At 42.9% G+C, this 19,333-nt stretch overlaps 1 long non-coding RNA gene across 1 annotated transcript; it reads left to right on the plus strand.

Annotated features, from left to right (window-relative positions):
• Positions 1-17,332: 17,332 nt before the first annotated feature.
• LOC114007973 (uncharacterized) lies at positions 17,333-19,327 on the plus strand. Its single transcript, XR_003549542.1, has 3 exons — positions 17,333-17,405; positions 18,879-18,944; positions 19,249-19,327. It is a non-coding gene; the product is annotated as an uncharacterized LOC114007973 (long non-coding RNA).
• The last annotated feature ends 6 nt before the right edge of the window (positions 19,328-19,333 follow it).

The raw sequence follows: 19,333 nt of genomic DNA on the forward strand, positions 1-19,333 counted from the left end.
AAAATAAACGAATGGATAAATAAATAAATAAATATTAATAAATAAATAAATAATAAAATGAAATGACAGGTCCAGCCACAATAGCATGTGCTGCTCAGGTCACGTGGGAGTCCTGGTTTGATTCCTGGCCCACCTTAAAAAGCTGAGCTCACACAGCTACAGACAGGCTGAGGCAGGAGAATCACAGCATAGGGGGCTGGAGGGTGGGAGTGGTAGTAGCAACCAGTTCATCAATGAACCGAGAAAATATCTCAGGGGAGGGGAAAGCCCATGCGGTACAATTTTAGGGCATTTGAAATAAATGGAGGAACAATGCATATAGGAATAGTGCAGTTACATAGCCAATCATGGTTCAAGTTCTGCACCAGTGGCTTGAAAATCACTCCAGGCAAGTGTACATGCATGCCCAAGACCCCAGGAGAATAGAAGAGAAGGGATTGCAGCATGACCATCACCCCTGGGGGTGACTTCTCACTTTCCCTCTCACTGTCTGTCTTTCTTTCCGGTGAGTACACACACCCTAAGTCAAAAACCTCTCAAAAAAGAAAGAAGAAAGAGAACAAACAGTACAAACAGTGGAGTTGTCTGTTAATGCTAAGTTGTATTGAAGGGGATAATGAGAAAGAAAGAAAGGGAGAAAGGTTCTCTCTTGTTTGTTCTTTTTTTTTTTTTTTTTTTTTTTTTTGAAAGAGAGAGAGATTTTTTCCTGTAAGGTGCACGTAGTCGCCGAAGAGACAGAGAGACAGAAAGCAAGAAGTCACTCCCCAGGGAAGGTGGCCATGCTGCAATCCCTTGTCTTCCACTCTTCTCTTGGGATTTTAGGCACACATGCACATACACCCAGTGTGAATCTGAAGCCTCAGATTCAGGGCTCAAACCATGATCAGCCATGCGGGTGTCCAGGGACGTAACCATTATGCCATCTGCTGGTCCCAGGTCTCCCTGTTTAATGGCCAAGTGTGAAGAACAGAGGGCCTCGTTAATAGCTTACAAAAGAACTTTCATCTCCTGCAATGGAAGAGCTGACACTTGAGCCACGAACTCAGGACATGATAGTTAAGTATCACAGAATTCCAGAGACATCTACATGTGTAGCCAAAGAAGGTCAAGGCCCTGGTTGGGAAAACCTGCAGTCCTGAAACAAGGGATGGAACATCTGGGTGGACATCCTCAAGATGTTTGCCTTGCAGATACCTATGTACTTTCAAAGTTTGCCTGCGTCGTCTCTATTTGGTAGCTAGTACTTCCCCCATACTGATAGATGCTGCAAAGCCACTCCCGAGGAAACGCTGGTGGCACCCCTTCCTCCTTTCCTGGCCACTAGACCAGTAGCTAAGGTTACTTTTGTTTTTGGTTTTGATTTGCCAGATTGTGTATGTGCTCATCTGAGAGAGAGAGAGTGAGGATGTATCCCTAATGGGAGACGTTCATGCCACAATCCCTTCTCCATCTCTCCCTCCTTTCAGAATTTTGGGCATTCATGCACATTGCCTGGCATGTTTCTCAAGCCACCTGGTCCAGACTGGAACCATGCAGTTGGCCACATGGGATCCAGCTGCCTTAACATGTCACCAACTGGCCCTGATAGCTAAAGTTAAATACTACCATAACCCAGCTGGGAACATGCTGGGCCTGATAAAAGAGGAAAGATTATATATAAAGAAGCAGTAAGAATTAGCATATGAAGCCAGCAGATGGTACGATGTTAAGGTGCTGGACTCCCACACGGTTGACCACAGTTCGATCCCAGACCCGGTGACTTGAAACTGCATGCATGCCCAGAATCCCAGGAGAAGAACGAAGGAGAAGGGATTGTGGCATGGCCATCTCCCTTGGGGAGATTTCTCATTTTCCCTCTCATTGTCTCTCTCTGTCTGGTGAACACATGCACCCTATGGCAAAAACTTTAAAAATAAAATAGAATTAGCATATGCAGACAGAAGCCAAGGAAGTACTCCAGGATTGAATTTTGAGGTTGCTTGATCAAGAAGACTGTAATACAAAACTGGATGATCAAGATTTATTGAGCCAGCCATATGGTCTGGTGGTTGAGAGAGCTGGATCCCACATAGCTGACCACACAGTTCAAATTCTGGCCCCTGGGACCAGCAGATGGTATAATGGCTATGTCGCTGGACTCCCGTGTAGTTGACTGCAATTTGAGTCTCAGACCTGGTGGTTTAAACTCACACTGGGTGCATGTGTGTGTGTGCCCAAGATCCAAGGAGAATGGAGGAGAAGGGATTGTGGCGTGGCCATCCCCCCTCCCCCCGGGGAGTGATTTCTCACTTTCTGTCTCTCTATCTCTCTTTCTAGTGAGATAGAGAGAAAAAGTTCTGGCCCCAGCAGCTTGAAAAACATGCCAGGCATATGCTTTTGTGTGCCCAAAGTCCAGACAGGATGGAGAAATGGAAAAGGAACTAGCGTGATCGTACCCAGCTGGGGGAATGTGCTTTCTCCCTCCCCCTGTCTCTGGTGAGCGCATGCATGTCTGGCAAGTTTAACAACAACAGAAAGATTTATGTACTTGGTACTCATCTTGACTTAAGGACTCTGGGGGATTTTTAGAAACCTGGAGAAAGTGATGACCATACTGAACAAAATAGAAATGTCTGAGTTGCCCTATCATGTGATTGAAGAATGAAAACAGACTTGCAGAAGGTGACCCTATAGCCTAGTAGTTAAAGGAGCTAGATCCTACACCAAGACCAAAGTTTGAATTTCAGGCCCTACGAATTGAAAACCAACTGGGAAGGACTTGTATGTACATGGCCAAGATCACAACACAATAGAGAAAGGATTGTGAATGAACATACCCGACTTTTTAAAGAATTATTTTATTTCACTTATCATCACTTTTAAAATTTTATTTACTCATTCATTTTTTAAAATTTTGATCAGAGAGAGAACACACAGAGAGAGAAAGTGAGATAGCAAGCCAGCAGGTGCGGGACTCAAACTGTGGTCAGCCATGTGGGAGTGTCCAGCGTCTTAACCACCACACCACCTGCTAATCGCTATCATCATTATTATTTGTTTGACTTGACTAGAGAGAGACAGAGAGAGAGAAAGGGAAAGTAGGAAAGCAAGCCTACAGGTCTAAGACTCAAACCATGGTTGGCTATGTGGGAGTCCAGCACCACCTGCCCCAACACACCCAATTTTGGGGTGCTTTCTTTCTGTTGAGTACACATGCCCTCTTACATAAAAAAAAAAAAAAAAGAAAAAGAAAAAAAGAAAGAAAAAAAAAGGCCGGGGAGAAGTAGGTATGCTAAAATCTGTATTATTGTGAGGTCAGAGGACTGAACAGAGGATTATGTTTCAAGAGAATTTGAGCCATACTACTAAATGCTGAAACCCTGAAAAGTCAAGATCCAAAATATATAGTTCTGGGAAAAATAATTTTAAAATATTATTTAAAAGATATTTATTTACTTTTTTTCCTTTTAGAGACAAGATCTCACCATGTTGCCCAGTGTTGGCCCCGAACGCATGATTCTTCTGCCTTAGCCTCTCAAGTAGCTGGGACTACAGGTGCATGCTACTGTGTCCAGTTTATTTACATTTTCAATAGAAAATTTATTAGAGAAATATAAAGGCACAACAGAACACTTCACAGGCAACTTTATGCAATGAAATAGGCAGTAATAACATATACAGATTTTAGCAAGTATAAATACTTGAGTACACTAATGATAGCTACACGGGCAATTATGAGCTGACAAACTGTATTCATAAAGACATAGGACAAGGGCCCAGCAGACGGCATAATGGTTATGTCACTGGACTCCCACATAGTCAACTGTGGTTCGAGTCCCAGAGCCAGCGACTTAAAACTCACACCAGGCACATGTGTGTGCATCCCCAAAATCCCTAGAGGAGAATGGAGAAGGGACTGCGGCATGGCCATTCCCCCTGGGGGGTGATTTCTGTCTCTCTGTCTGTCTCTGTGTCTCCGGCAAATGCACACGCCCTATAGCAAAAAATCTCTCTCTCTCTAAAGAAAGACATAGATCAAAAAGTGAAATGTCAGGGACCAGCAGTTAGCATAATGGCTATGTCGCTGGACTCCCATGTAGTCGACCACGGTTTGCGTCCCAGACCCAGTGGCTTAAAACTCACGCAGGGCACGTGTGCATGCATGCCCAAGATCCCGAGAGGAGAACGGAGGAGAAGGGATTGCGGCGTGGCCATCCTCCCTGGGGGGGTGATTTCTCACTTTCTGTCTGTCTATCTCTCTCTGTCTGGCTAGCGCACGCGCCCTGTAGCAAAAACCTCTCCAAAAAAAAAATAAACAAAAAGGTTAAAAAAAAAAGTGAAATGTATAAATGCATACCACTATGGTTGGGGATCGTGTGCACCCAACTTTATAACTACAGTCATCTAAAATACTGTGATGGACAACCTGTCAATTAAATCAGTCAAAATTGTGATGGGTTATCACCAAATATGCAGTCAGCCAAAGAACTGAGTCAAATTTGCAAAAAAAAAAAAAAAAAAAAAAGGAAAGCAAAAAAAAAAAAAAAAAATTTAAAAAAAAAAAAAAAAAAAAAAAAAAAAAAAAGAGAGAGAAAGAAAAGAAAAAAGAAAATAAATGCATAAAACAAATTAGGACTTTCTAAGAATCTGCATAATTTACACCTCCAGTACTGAAAATGATATGAAGGTGAGAAACACAACATATTGTAACCAATAATGCACAATTAGAACCAGGAGAGCTGATGGTTTAACTCTTAGTTCAAGGCTAAAATTATGAGGACCTGGGGCCAACTGGTAAATTCTGGAGTCCAAAGACTTCTGATGTCAAAGGAAACAAAGGGAAAGTCTGTCCTTCTCCAGAAGGAGACCACTTCACATTCTGTATTTGTTCTTTGCAGGCCCCTGGTTGATTGGTCGTGCCTGCCCACATTGGGGCCTTTTTTTCCCATGAGAATTGTGTTTTGGGAGGTGAGGGGTGTGACTTTTGGCTTTCAGGATTTCAACATTCAGAATCTTTTTTTAAAGAATTATTTATTTTATTTTATTTACTCATTCATTTTAATTTAACCAAACACAGAGAGAGAGAAAGTAAGAAAGCAACCCACTAAGTCTGAGACTTGACCCATGGTTGGCCACGTGGGAATATCCAGGGCCTTAACTACCACACCACCGGCCTGTCCCTCAACATTCAGAATCTTAATCTTTCAGGATTTTTATTTTTGGGAATTAAAAGTTAGGCTTTTAGACTTTTGGGATTTTGAATTTAGGATTTCAACATTTGGGATTATAGTGTTCAAGCTTATGTCCTTGGGACGAATGACAGTCAGTGGTTTCAGCGAAAGACCCAGAAGACACGATTTATCAAAATGTTTGGGTTAGAGGTACATTACTAAGACACTCTTTGCAGCTCTGGGCTGGCAAGTGGTCAGAGCTGGGGCTCATTGATAATTATGTGAATAATATCACCCTGCTCGGCCCCCCAGATGGTGATCCTTAGTCACCAGAATCCAGGAGTCCCAATTATCATAAAGACCAGCAGGATCTAGCAGGAGCTGCAAGGTGGGAATGTCTGATTCTCCTCGGCGTGTGTTAGAAACCATCCCCACCCTCCTTTAGCCATGTATTCCAGTAGTCTCTTATATTAGAGGTGTCAGAGGCATGAAAAAATGCAGTCTATACATACTTAATTTTTTGTCAACTGGACTGGGCCACAAAGTGCCCAGATATTTGATCAAATGTTATTCTGGGTGTGTCTGCGAAGATGTTTCTGGATCAGATTAATATTTGAATTAGTAGACCCTCTGAAGAGTCCCCTTTTGGAGTCAGCCAGGTGGCTTGGTGGTTAAGGTGACTGGATTTCACATGGCTGACTGCATGGTTTGAGTCCTCAAGAACATTACGTGTGTGTGTATGCACGTGTGCCCCAAAATCTCAAGAGGAGAGTGGAAGAGAAGGGAATGTGACATGGTCATTCCCCCTGGGGGGGTTGTCTCTCTGTTTCTCTCTCTTCCTCTCTATTTCTCTATTTCTCTCCGGCAAACACAAGCACCCTGTAGCGAAGAAGGAGGAGAAGGAGGACGATCGCCCCTCCTAATGTGGATGGGCCTCAGCTGGTCAGTAAAAGACTAAAGTAAATAAAAGTCTTAGTAAGAGGGAAATCTTCTTCCTGACTTTTAAGCTGGCTCATTGGACTTTGCTGGCCTTCATACTTTGCCTGAAGCATCAGCTTTTCTTGGGTCTCAAGCCTACCAGCTTTTAGACATAAGCTTACACCACTGGCTGTCCCGAGTCTCTGGCTTTTGGACTCAGACTGGAGCAATACATTGACTCTCCTGGGTCTCGTTTGTTGACTGAGGATCTTGGGACTTGTCAACCTCCAAAACCATGGGAGCCAATTTCTTATTATAATTTTTTTCTTCTCTTTTTCTCCATAAATATATAGAAGCTGGAAGAGTTTTGAGGTACATGCTAGAAATATGGACTTAAACAGAAATTCTGGTGAAGTCTCAGAAATGGGGAACATTGGGAACCAGCAGTTAGCATAATGGCTAGATCGCTGGACTCCCACGTAGTCGACCACGGTTTGCGTCCCGGACCTGGTGGCTTAGAACTCACGCCGGGCGCGTGTGCGTGCGTGCCCAAGATCCCGAGAGGAGAATGGAGGAGAAGGGATTGCGGCGTGGCCATCCCCCCTGGTGGGTGATTTCTCGCTTTCTGTCTCTATGTCTCTCTCTGCCTGGCGAGCCCACGCACCCTATAGCGAAAACCTCTAAAAAAAAAAAAATGAGGAACATGTTTTTGGAAACTGGATGGAAAGACAGTCCTTATAAAATGGCAAAGAACTTGACTGAACTGTGTTCTTTTTAATTTTTTTGTTTGTTTTTTAGTTTTTGCTATATGGTGCATGCACTCGCCAGAGACACAGAGGAGAAAGGGAAAGTGAGAAATCACCCTCTGAGAGAGGATAGTCATGCTGCAATTCCTTCTCCTCCATTCTCCTCTCGGGATCTTGGGCATGCACACACCTCTCCAAAAATAAAAAATAAATAACTTAAAGGGAAACTTTCATAGTGTCTAGAGCCCTTGGTGTCCTGAAAATGAAGGAGGAGAATGTCCTCAAATTCCTTGCAGCAGGAACCCACTTAGGTGGCACCAACCTTGACTTCCAAATGGAACAGTACATCTACAAAAGAAAAAGTGATGACAATTACATTAGAAATCTGAAGAGGACCTGGGAGAAGCTTCTGTTGGCAGCTTTCATTCTTGTCATTGAAAATCCTGCTGACACCAGGGTCATATCTTCTTGAAACACTGGACAGGGGGCTGTACTGAAGTTTGCTGCTGCTACTGCAGCCACTCCTATTGCTGGTCACTTCACTCCTGGAACCTTCACTAACCAGATCCAGGCAGCCTTCCAGGAGCCATGTCTCCTAGTGGTTACTGAATCCAAGGCCGATTCAGCTGAAAAGCTCAAGAATTTTAGTCATGGCTGGTTCCAGGATCTCAAACTATTAATATAACATCAGAACCTTCCCATGGAGGATTGCCTTGCAGAGAGACACGCTGGGCGTGTGTGTGTGCGTGCGCTCGCCAGAAAAACAGAGAGAGACAGAGAGACAGAAAGAGAAATCGCCCCCGGGGGGATGGCCATGCTGCAATCCCTTCTCCTCCATTCTCCTCTCGGGATCTTGGGGATGCACACACACACACCCAGCGTGAGTTTAAGCCACTGGGTCCGGGACTCAAACTGTGGTTGACTACATGGGAGTCCAGCAACATAGCCATTAGGCCAACTGGTCCCTCCCTTTAAGTTATAACAAGAAGCCAGAGCAACGCTGTATGGACCCTTGCATGGGTCATGCGGAAAGGCTAGGTTGTTAAGATGTAAGGCAGGAACAGTGGCACAGTGGTAAAACATGTCTCTCTGCAAGGCAATCCTCCATGGGAAGGTTCTCAGTTCATGTCCAGAGACCTCCTTGAGTATGCTAGGCACACACTTGCCAGGCTGGCTAAAGCCTAGAGGTAGATGGTGGCATCAAGACTCTTTCGGGGGTATGTTCTCTGTCTCTGTCTCTGTCTTGCTCTCTGGAAATAAACTTTAAAAAATAAAGATGTAAGGGACCAGCAGTTAGCGTAATGGCTATGTCGCTGGACTCCCATGTAGTTGACTGCGGTTTGCATCCCAGACCCGGTGGCTTAAAACTCAACACCGGGCGCATGTGTGTGAGTGCCCAAGATCCCGAGAGGAGAATGGAGAAGGGATTGTGGCATGGCCATCCCCCCTAGGGGGTGATTTCTCGCTTTCTGTCTCTCTGTATCTCTCTGTCTGTCTGGCAAGCGCACACGCCCTATTGCAAAAACCTCTCCAAAAAAAAAAAAAAAAAAGTAAGCCAGTCCTGGCATGAGCTACCATGAGGGTAGATGCTGCTGAAAAATGAAGCCAATGTAGAGGAAAGCAGAAAGACAGATAGAAATAGAGACAGAGACAGAAAGAGAGAGAAACACAGGGAGTCACATAGGGAAAAACAGGAAGAAAGAGGCAGAGAGAATTCAGTTCTGATGTTATATTAATAGTTTGAGATCCTGGAACCAGCCATGACTAAAATTCTTGAGCTTTTCAGTTACAGGAGGCAATAAATTACCTTTTAAGCTTGTTCAAATTGGGTGTCTGTAGTCAAAGTGTCTTAACTAATTCATCTGACTTTCTGGTTTAAGCAGATTAGAAGCAACAATAGAAGAGGAGGTTTGCTTGAAGGCTTGAGAATTCTCAGCAGTTTCACTGATTTTTATTTTAATGTTATAAATTCTGAGTACCGAATGAAATAAAATGTAATATGTTGGTACTTGGTGCTGATACCAAAAAGAAGGTAAAAAAGTAGATAAACAAAACAAAAAACGAATAAACAAACAACAAATCCTACAATTAAAAAAAGGGGGGGAAGGCGTTTGAGATCCTAGCCATGACAGCTTACCTTTTAAAATTATTATTACTGGGACCAGCAGTTAGCGTAATGGCTATGTCACTGGACTCCCACGTAGTCGACCGCGGTTGGAGTCCCAGACCCGGTGGCTTAAAACTCATGCCGGGCGCGTGTGCATGCACGCCCAAGATCCCGAGAGGAGAATGGAGGAGAAGGGATTGCGACGTGGCCATCCCCTCTGGGGGGTGATTTCTCGCTTTCTATCTCTCTGTCTGTCTCTGTCTGGCGAGCGCACGCATCCTATAGCAAAAACCTCTAAAAAAAAATTATTATTATTATTGTCAGAGAGCACATGCACTCACCAGGGAGCGAGAGAAAGTATCCCCCCAGTGAGAGTGCGGTCACGCTGCAATCCCTTCTCTTCCATTTCTCCTTCCTGTTGGGATTTGGGGCACACACACACACACACACACACACACACACACGCCGCGCACACACACACACACACACACATGCCTGGCATGCTCTTCAAGCCACTGGGGCTGGGATTTGAACCTCAGTCAGCCATGTGGGATCCAGCTCCCTTAACCTCTAAGCCATGGGGCCAGCCCTTATCATATCTATTTCTAAAAAGTAATTTTTCCCTTTTATTCATGACAGAGTGCATGCACACACATATGTGTAAGAAAAAGAGACAGAGAAGCATCCTCCTCAGCATCTAGCCACACTGAGATTCTCTTCCTCTAGTGCTCCTGCCCATTGGATCTTGGGCACTGTGCTCATGGCATGTGCTTCAGGCCAACCAGGCATGGGATTTGAACCATGGTCAGTATGTGGGATCCAGCTTCTCTCGGGTAGCACATTACTGCTGTGGAGCTGGTGGGACAACATATATTATAGCACCATGTAAGATAATACTGGATGACCCCAATGACATTCTCTATTTTTATAACTGTCCTAATGTTCTCTCTCTCTCTCTCTCTCTCTCTCTCATACACACACATAAGCCACCTTTTTGTTGTTGTCATTAGAAGGCATGTGCACTCACTAGAGGGAGACAGAGAGAAAGAAAGAGGAGAAAGCACCCCCACCCCCAACACATAGGGAATGGCCATGCCATAATCCCTTCTCCATTTCTTCCTCTTTTAAGGATTTTGGGCATGCACACACACATGCCCTGAGTGTTTCTCAAGCCACCGGGTCCAGTACTTGAACCACACAGTCAGCCATATGGGATCCCAGTGCCTTAACCACCAAGTCATGGAGCCTACCCCACAAAAGCCAACTTTGATTCTTCCTTGAGTGAGTAGAGTAAAATAACAACACAACACAACAAAATGAAAAACAACAAAAGTGCCTGCATTTCATTGCTTAAAAATAGGTCAGTGGGGCCAGCAGGTGGCATGGTGGTTAAGGGTGCTGGACTTCCACATGGCCAACTGTGGTTCATGTCCTAGACCTGGTAGATTGCTTTCTCACTTTCTCTCTCTGTCTCTCTCCCTTTCTGGTCAAATTAAAATAGACAAATAAAAAAACTGAAATAATAAAGTTAAATAACATAACTTAAAAAAAATAGTTCAGTATATTCGAACACTGGAGCATAGAAAACAATAATGCAGTCATGGCTCTCTCTACCCCACTTCAGTCAGAGTAGCCTCTATGTATTGTTAATTCCCTTTCAGAGACATGTCATTCCCCCTAGAGATTCTGCTTTTTCTAATATTTGAGCCACCAACTTTAGAAGCCTCTGGTTGTTTTATCTTCTCTCTCTCTCTCTCTCTCTTTTTAAAAGATTTTTGGCATAGGGTGTATGTGCTCACCAGAGAGAGACAGAGAGAGACCATGAGAGGGAAAGTGAGAAATCATCCCCCTGGAGAGAGGGTCACTCCACAGTCACTTCTCTTGAGATTTTGGCACGCACATGTGCCAGGCATGAGTTTAAAGCCACCAGATCTGGGACTTGAACGGCAGTCAGCCATGTGGGAGTCCAGCACCTTATTCAGTATGCCACCTGCTGGTCCCTCTAGTTCTGTTTTAAGAAGGAAGCCATTTGGGCCAGCAGGTGGCATGTTGGTTAAAGGTGCTGGGTTCCCACATGGCCAACTGCAGTTCAAGTCCTCGACCTGGTGGCTTGCTTCCTTGCTTTTCCTTTCTCTCTCTTTCTGTCTCTCTCTGATCAAACTTTAAAAAATAACAACAACAACAAATGGAATTAAATAAATAATTCAAAAGGAAAAAAGAAGGAAGACATCCATCTACACCATTTTACACACTGCTGCTCAATTAATATTCTTGAGCATAACTCTAATCAGGTGATGATTAACATTTAGTATTTGCTATGTTTCGGGAGCCAGGGTCGACATACATTGTATTTAACCTTTACAGCAGCCATTTGTAGGAGATAGCATCATTAATCTCATTCTGTAGATAAGGAAAAAAGCTTAAAAAGGGGCCAGCAAATGGCACAGAGGTTGGGACACGGCCAACTGCACAGTTCAAGCCCTGGATCTGGCAGCTTGAAAATCACACCTGTGCATGCGCGCCTGTGCATGCGTGCCCAAAATCCTGAGAGAAGACTGGAGGAGAGGGATTGCAATATGACCATCCCCTTGGGGAGTGATTTCTCACTTTCCCTCTGTCTGTTTTTCTCTGACCAGAGCATGTGCTTTATACAAAAAATAAATAAATAAATAAATAAATAAATAAAATTAAATATCTTGAAAAAGAAAAAATCCTATTAAATGACAGAACGAGGTTAAGAACCCAGTCTGTTTGACTCCAGGTGTTGGATTCTATATTACCTCTTCTGCTTAAAACCTAACGGTAGGTAGTCAATAAAGTCCAGGAGTTATCCTTCAAGGCCCTTACCCACAACTGCCATTAACCCCAACTTTATTTTTCTACGATGCTGCTCTACTCCATCTGCGTTTCAGGGGAAACAGGAGTATTTGCTGATTGCCAGTATATCCCAGTATTTCAAACTGTTCTGTTTACAAAAGAATGCTCTCTTTGTCTCTCTGGTTCCGAAAAAAATGGTAATCTTTAAATCATTGTTTCATACAGTAATGGTCATGATTTTCATTATTTAGGATCCACTTATTTATATAAATATTTTCTCTTAAGCTATTTTCTCCCAAAGCATGTATAATGATTAAGCAATTTTTTTTTTTGAGAGGTTTTTCGCTATAGGGCGCGTGCACTCGCCAGACAGACAGAGAGAGACATAGAGATAGAAAGCGAGAAATCACCCCCCAAGGGGGATGGTCACACCGCAATCCCTTCTCCTCCATTCTCCTCTCAGGATCTTGGGCACGCACGCACACGCGTCCAGCGTGAGTTTTAAGCCACCGGGTCCGGGACTCGAACCGCGGTTGACTACGTGGGAGTCCAGCGACATAGCCATTACACTAACTGCTGGTTCCCAATGATTAAGCAATTTTTGAAATGTTTTAGGCCTTATCATTTATAAATCCAAATCCTACAGAATTAGGATTCCAGATAATAGAAGTCATTTCACCAAAAGTCCAAGAAGTCTTTAGTGTCTGCCAAGATTATCTAAATTAAAAACGAAACAACAAACAAACACAGTGAAACAAAACAAAAACTCCCCATGAATAGGACAGCAGTTTGGCAAGCAGTCAATCTCCTCTTGCAGATGAAAACGCCACTACTAATAGGCAGAATTTTCAGAAACTGAAATATTTCCTATGGAATAATTTCATGGATTAAAAAAAACCCAGAGTGATGTTACCTTGAATGTACAGTTGGCTTGGTTACAATATGGTTTTAGCTTTTTATTTATTTTATTTTTACTATAGGGCATGTGTGTTCACCAGAACAGAGAGAAAGTGAGAAATCAACGCCCCTCCACCCCCCCAGGGGAATGGCAACACTGCAATTCCTTCACCTCCATTTTTCCTCTCTGGATTTTGGCACACATACATGCACACGTGCCTGGCATGTTTTCCAAGCCATTGAGCCCAGGACTCAAATGGTGCAACCAGCCATGTGGGATCCAGGAGCCTTAACCTCTGTGCCACCTGCTGGTCCTGGTTTTAGCTTTTTGTTTAAACTTTTTTTTTTAAGAATTATTTATTTAATTCTATTTTTTATTATAATTATTTTAAGTTTTGACCAGAGAGATACAGAGAGAGAGAGAAAGAGAAACAGAAAGCAAGAACGCAAACTGCCTTGTCTGGGATTGAACCACGGCCAGCCATGTGGAAGTCCAGCATCTTATCCACTTTGCTACTGTTGGCCTCTTATTAGATTTAAAAAAAAAAAAAAAAAGCAGTAGCTCTCCAGAAAATATGAAAGAAGTGAACACTTTCCAACTTATTTTAGGAGGTGGTCAAACCACCAAACCAAACAAAGACTATACAAGAAAAGGAAACTATGAACCAACAGCCCTCGTGAACATCAATGCAAAGATTCTCAACAAATATTGCAAAACTGAATTTAGCAGCATAATATAAATATATAAACTATATATACTATGGAATGTATATATACATGGCCAAAAATGCAAGGCTGGCCAAATATAAAAAATCAATCAGTAGACCTACAAAAATATAGACAATAAATCTTTGAGAAAGGAGCAGTCAATTCAATGGAGAAAGAATAGGCTTCTCAACCTGGTGCTGAAACAACTGGACGCATGGGCCAGTCAGTGGCTGGTGGTTGCGGTAGGCTGGATCCCACATGGCCAATTAGGAGGTTCAAGTCCTGAACTCTAGCTTGGAAGGCATGCCAGACACTTGTGTGTATGTGCATAAAGTCCCCAAATGAGATATCAAGGAGAAGGGATTACAGAATGCCCCCCTCCAACGGGAAGTGCTTTCTCACTTTCCCTCACTCTGTCTCTCTCTGAAGAGTGCACGCTTTCTGGCAAAATTTTTTTTAAAAAGAAATAACTGGACATCCACATACAAAAAGAAGCAGAAGAAGAAGAAAGAGAAGGAGGAGAAGGAAAAAAGAAGGAGGAGGAGGACGAGGAGGAGGACCAGCAGCAGCAGCAGCAGCAGCAGCAGCAGCATCACCTAGGGGCCGGCAGGTGGTGTGTTAAGTCACTGGACTCCCACATGGCCGACCACAGTTCAAGTCCCAGATCTGGCTGCTTGCTTTCTCACTTTCTCTTTCTCTCTCTCTGGTCAAATTAAAATAAAAAATAAAATAATAATAACAAAATAAAAATAAAAATTTTTAAAAAATGAATCTAAAAAAAATTAATCTAAACACAAACTTACGCCCTTCACAAAAATTAAGTCAAAATGGATTATAGACATAAATACAAAATGCAAAACAATAAAATCTCTTAGAAGATAACAGAAGAAAAAGCTAGATGATCTTGGGTTTGACAACAGCTTTTTAGATAACACCAAAAGCACAACTCATAAAAGAAAAAGTTGGTAAATTGTACTTCATTAAAATTAAATACTACTGGGGCCAGCAGGTGACGTAGTGGTTAAGATACTGGAGACCCACGTGGTCGGCAGCATTCAAGTCCTGGGCTCTGAGGCTTGAAAATCACACCAGGCAGGGACCAGCAGTTGGTGTAATGGTTACCATGCGGGACTCCCACGTAGTCGACCACTGTTTGAGTCTGGGACCCAGCAGCTTAAAACTCATGTGGGGCATGTGTCCAAGATCTCAAGAGAAGGGAGAAGGGATTGGGATGTGGCCATGCCCTCCTGGGAGGTGATTCTGTCTCTCTGGCAAGTGCATGCATCCTGTAGCAAAAATTTCTCTAAAAAAATTAAAAAAAAAAAAAAGAAGAAAAAATTAAAATCACACCAGGTGTGTGTGTGTGCCCAAGAGCTCAGAAGGAGAATGGAGAAGGAATTGTGCTGTGACCATATCCCCTGAGGAGTGGTTTCTTACTTTCCCTCTTGCTGTTTCTCTGTGTCTTTTTCTGGCAAGTGCATGTCATATGACCAAAACAAACAAAAATTAAACACTTCTGGTATACAAAAGATATTGTCCAAAAAATGAAGAGACAAGCCACAGACTGGGAGAAAATATTTACAAAAAGTATATCTGATAAAAGAATATTATACAAGGATTTTTTTTTTTTTTTTTTTTTTTTTTTTTTTGTCTTTAAGGTGTTTAAGCTCACTGGAGAGAGAGAGAGAGAAATCATCCTCCAGGGGGATGACCATGCTGCAATCCTTTCTCCTTCATTGTTCTCCTGGGATCCTGGGTGCACGTATACATGCGCCTGGTGAGATTTCCAACCCGCTAGGTCTGAGACTTGAACCATGGTAGACCATATGGGAGTCTAGCTATGTAACTGCTACGCCATCTGCTGGCCGCTATAAGAAGAGCTCTTAACATTCAACAATAAGAAAATGAAGGTCCTGATTTTAAAATGGCAGTAAGATTATGACAGTTGACCAAAAATGGCAAATAAACATGAAAAAATGCTCAAATATGTCATTAGGTAATTACAAATTAAAACAATGTAATACTACTATGTATTTAGAATGTCTAAATTCCAAAACACTGACAACATCAAATGCTGGAGAGAATGTGAAACAATGGGAACTCTCATCCTCTCATGTTAGTAGGAAAGCAAAATGATACAACATTTGGAAGACAGTTTGGTGGTTTCTTAGGAAATGAAGTATACCTTACAGTGCAGTCCAGCAACCTCTCCCTGGTATTTACCCAAATGAGTTGAAAGTTTACATCCACCCAAACATCTGCACTTGGATGTTATGTAACATAATTGCCAAAACTTGGAAGCAACAACCATGTCCTTCAATAAATGGATGGAGGGTCTAGCAGATACTGTAGCTGTTACATCCCTGGACTCCCACATGACCAACCACAGTTCAAGTCCCAGACCCAGTAGCTTGAAAATTGCACCTGGTGCATGAGCGTGCTTGCCCAAGATCCCAGGAGGAGAATGGAGAAGAAATTGTGGCATGCCCATCCCCTCAGGGGTGATTTCTCTCTCTCCCTCTCACTTTCTCTGCCTCTCTCTCTCTCTCTCCCTAGCGATTGTACTTGCCCTAAGACAAAAACCTCTAAAAAAAAAAAGTTAAAACAAATTAAAAAAAAAATGAGTGGATACATAAGCTGTGATACACCCACAGTAGAATGTTATCTAGCACTGAGAGAAATGAGCTATATAGGGCCTGTAGGTGGTGCGGTGATTAAGATGCTGGATTCTTACATGTTCATCTGCAGTTTGAATCCTGGACCTGGTGGCTTGCTTTCTCACTTTCTCTCTCTCTCTCTCTCTCTCTCTCTGGTGAGTGCACATGCCCTATAGCAAATTAGAAAGAATGATGATAATCATAAATAGAATTAAATGAATAATTCTTTAAAAACAAAAAGAGGGAAAGAAATGAGCTATCAACATGAAAAGACACGGAACAACCTTAAAGGTGTACTACCGTGCCAGTGAAACCCATCTGAAGAGGTCACATACTATACGATTCTGATGACATTTTTGACTTTCTGGATGAGGCCAAACCATGGACACAGTAAGATCATGGTTGTGGGGAGGTGAGGGGGGAATGGAGAGGTAGAACACAAGAGAGTTTTGGGCATCCACTCCGAACGCTGCTGTAAGGGTGGATACATGTCATTATACATATGTCAAAACATGTAGACTGGACAGCACAAAGCATGAACCTTAATGTTAGCTGTGAATCTGGTTGATAAGGATGTGTCAATGTTGTTTTATTGACTACAACAAATAAATGTGCCATACTGGTGTGGGTGTTGATGCAGAGGTGTGTGTGTGTGTGTGTGTGTGTGTGTGTGTGTTGCAGGGGTGAATGGTTAAGAATAAGCAAACTGCGATGGATTATATTTTGTATAATGGAAAACCATTCAGGAACAAAAAGGAGCAAACTACTAACATGCACAACAATATGGATGAATCTCAAAAACAGTATTTGGAGTGAAAGAAGCCAGATAGGAAAGGATACAAACTATATAATTCCATTTATTTGAAATTCTAGAAAAAAGCAAAACTAATTTATTTATTTTTGAAGAGTTATTTATTTAAATTTATTTGTTGTTATTATTATTTACTTATTTTTAATTTGACCAGAGACAGAAAGAGAAAGGGAAAAAGGGAAAGCAAGCTGCCAGGTATGAGACTCGAACCAAGGTTTGCCATATGGTAGTCCAGCACCTTAACCACCACACCACCTCCCAGCCCCAAAGCAAAACTAATTTAAAATGGCAGGGAGTAAATCAGCGATTCCCTAGTTACTGACTGCAAAAGGGAGGAGGGAACTTATGGAATGATGGAAGTGTGTATCTTGATGATGTTAGTGGTTATATGAGTATATATATATATATTTTAGAGAAGTTTTTGCTTTAGGGTGTGTGCACTCGCTGCCAGAAAGACATCGAGAGACAGAAAGTGAGAAATAACTCTTCAAAAATAAATAAGTTTTGCTTTTTTCTAGAAGTAGAGGAGAAGAGATTGAAGTTTGTGCCGCATGGTGGATGCTGCTTTTTGACATTTCTCTTTGCTTCTCTCTGGTGAGTGCACACACTAAGAAAAATTTTTAAAAAGAAAGAAAATATGGGAGCATTATGGGTAACTTTTGTTTCAGTATATATAACGGGTCAGGTTTTTACATTTTTTTTTACCAGGATTTGTGGTTAAGCACATTTACACACACAAAGTTGAAAATTCAGTGTTTTGTAGAAACCTAGATACATGTGCACAAGAACATGTATACACATTCAATGCAGCACCATTACAGGAGTGAATATTTGGAAAAAAACGAAATACCCATCAGCATGAGAATAAGTAAATGCCCTGAAGCACGTGCATGTACTTGGGTGCCCTAGATCCTGCTGAGCTGGAGTGCTGGAGAAAGGGGACCGTGGTATGACCAGACTCTGCTGAGGGTGTGTCTCTCGCTCTCTGTTAGATTGCTTTCCTACACATGCACAAGCTCTCCATCATGCATGAAATAAGTACATTTTTAAAAATTCAGGGTAGGAGAGTGGTTATTTCTGGGAGGAGGAAGTGGGGGAAGGGATTGCATGAGTGTGCACAGAGGGCTTTGATTCTATATGCAATTCAAGGCTGGATGGTGGGTATGTAGACTTAATCCTTGTGATGGCCTTATGAAGCAAGTGGGACGAAATGATCCCTGTTCCATAGAAAGTAAACCTACAACGGCAGAACAATTTATTAAGACCTCTATACTGGGGCTGCAGCTGTTCTTCCTTTAGCTTAAATTTGCATGGATATCCACTGAGATTTCTGACTTGAGACATTTTCTTCAAGTCTGGGTGACCTGGTCCCAGCCTGAGTTGTCTCCCTAACTCCTGCTGCCACTCCCTGCCTTGGACGGCACTTAGTGGGGGACACGGGTTGTATAAAGAATAGCCAGTTTCTTTCTGAAATGCTAGGGAGAGCTCTAAGAACACTAGGATGAGGTGAGCACATAGTTACAAGGCAGCCCACAGGAAGCCAGGCCAGCCCTTCTCTCTCTGCTCGCCGGCTCACACTCTGTCCTCAGACATCTCTTAACTTTTTACCGCTTCCATCTACACTCCAGTTAACTGGATGCGCAACATTCACGCATGTTCGCTCAGGCTCCTGGCAAACGCTTTCTAAAATGAGAGATCAATTTCAATTCGATCAAAATACAACAATGTCAACTTTTCAATACAAACTGCATTTTTGAGCACCCCCTCCATGCCTCAAAGATTTAAAAAAATTTTTTTCACTCTCATTTAAATGGTGGTGACCATTTTAAAGGAGAATAAGTTTATATTTGTAAAAGATAAATAACTTTTAAATCGCTAACATACAATTGCCTTTCATTGTTAAAAAATTAAAACAATACCTGCCTGTAGACAGCATAAAAATGAGCAGTTATGTTCTACTGCCCTTTTCGTCTACACTGGCTGGTGAGATTTTGGAAGGAAGCGGTATATTAAACGTAAGGTTTAGAATCTCATTTCAACAATAATGGCTTACGAAAATCTTTTAAGGTCTGAGTATTACGGTATGGAAGAGGAGAAAACCAGTGCGAAGAGAAGCAGAATCCGGAGAACAGGGTAAGATCAACGCGAACCGGTGCGTCCCAGCACCGGGCTAGGATTCCTGACTCGCAGTGGGGTTGCAGTGGCCGTGGTGTTTCCGTGGGAACCCGCCCCAGAGGATCCTGGCAAAGAACCCGAGTCCCCTTCGGTCCAAGCTGTCGGCATGGGCCACAGGTCCCTTTAAGGCTCTCTGCGAGCGCAGAAAGGGGAGCGAAGGGGGGCGGGAGGAGGGGTCGGGAGCGCACGCCACGTGACTCGGCTGCCAAGTTCGCTTACGAGTTTGACAGAAGTTTGAATCGGACTCGGGGGCTTTCTGCAGCCGGCGGGGCAGAGCAGCGGCCGCAGCCTCGGCGAGCGCGAACAGCAGCACCCCCGCGACCCACCGCGCCAGTCTGGATCCCGGC

This window comes from Tupaia chinensis, unplaced genomic scaffold (assembly GCF_000334495.1).
Source record: "Tupaia chinensis unplaced genomic scaffold, TupChi_1.0 Scaffold000270_1, whole genome shotgun sequence".
Lineage (NCBI taxonomy): Eukaryota > Metazoa > Chordata > Mammalia > Scandentia > Tupaiidae > Tupaia > Tupaia belangeri.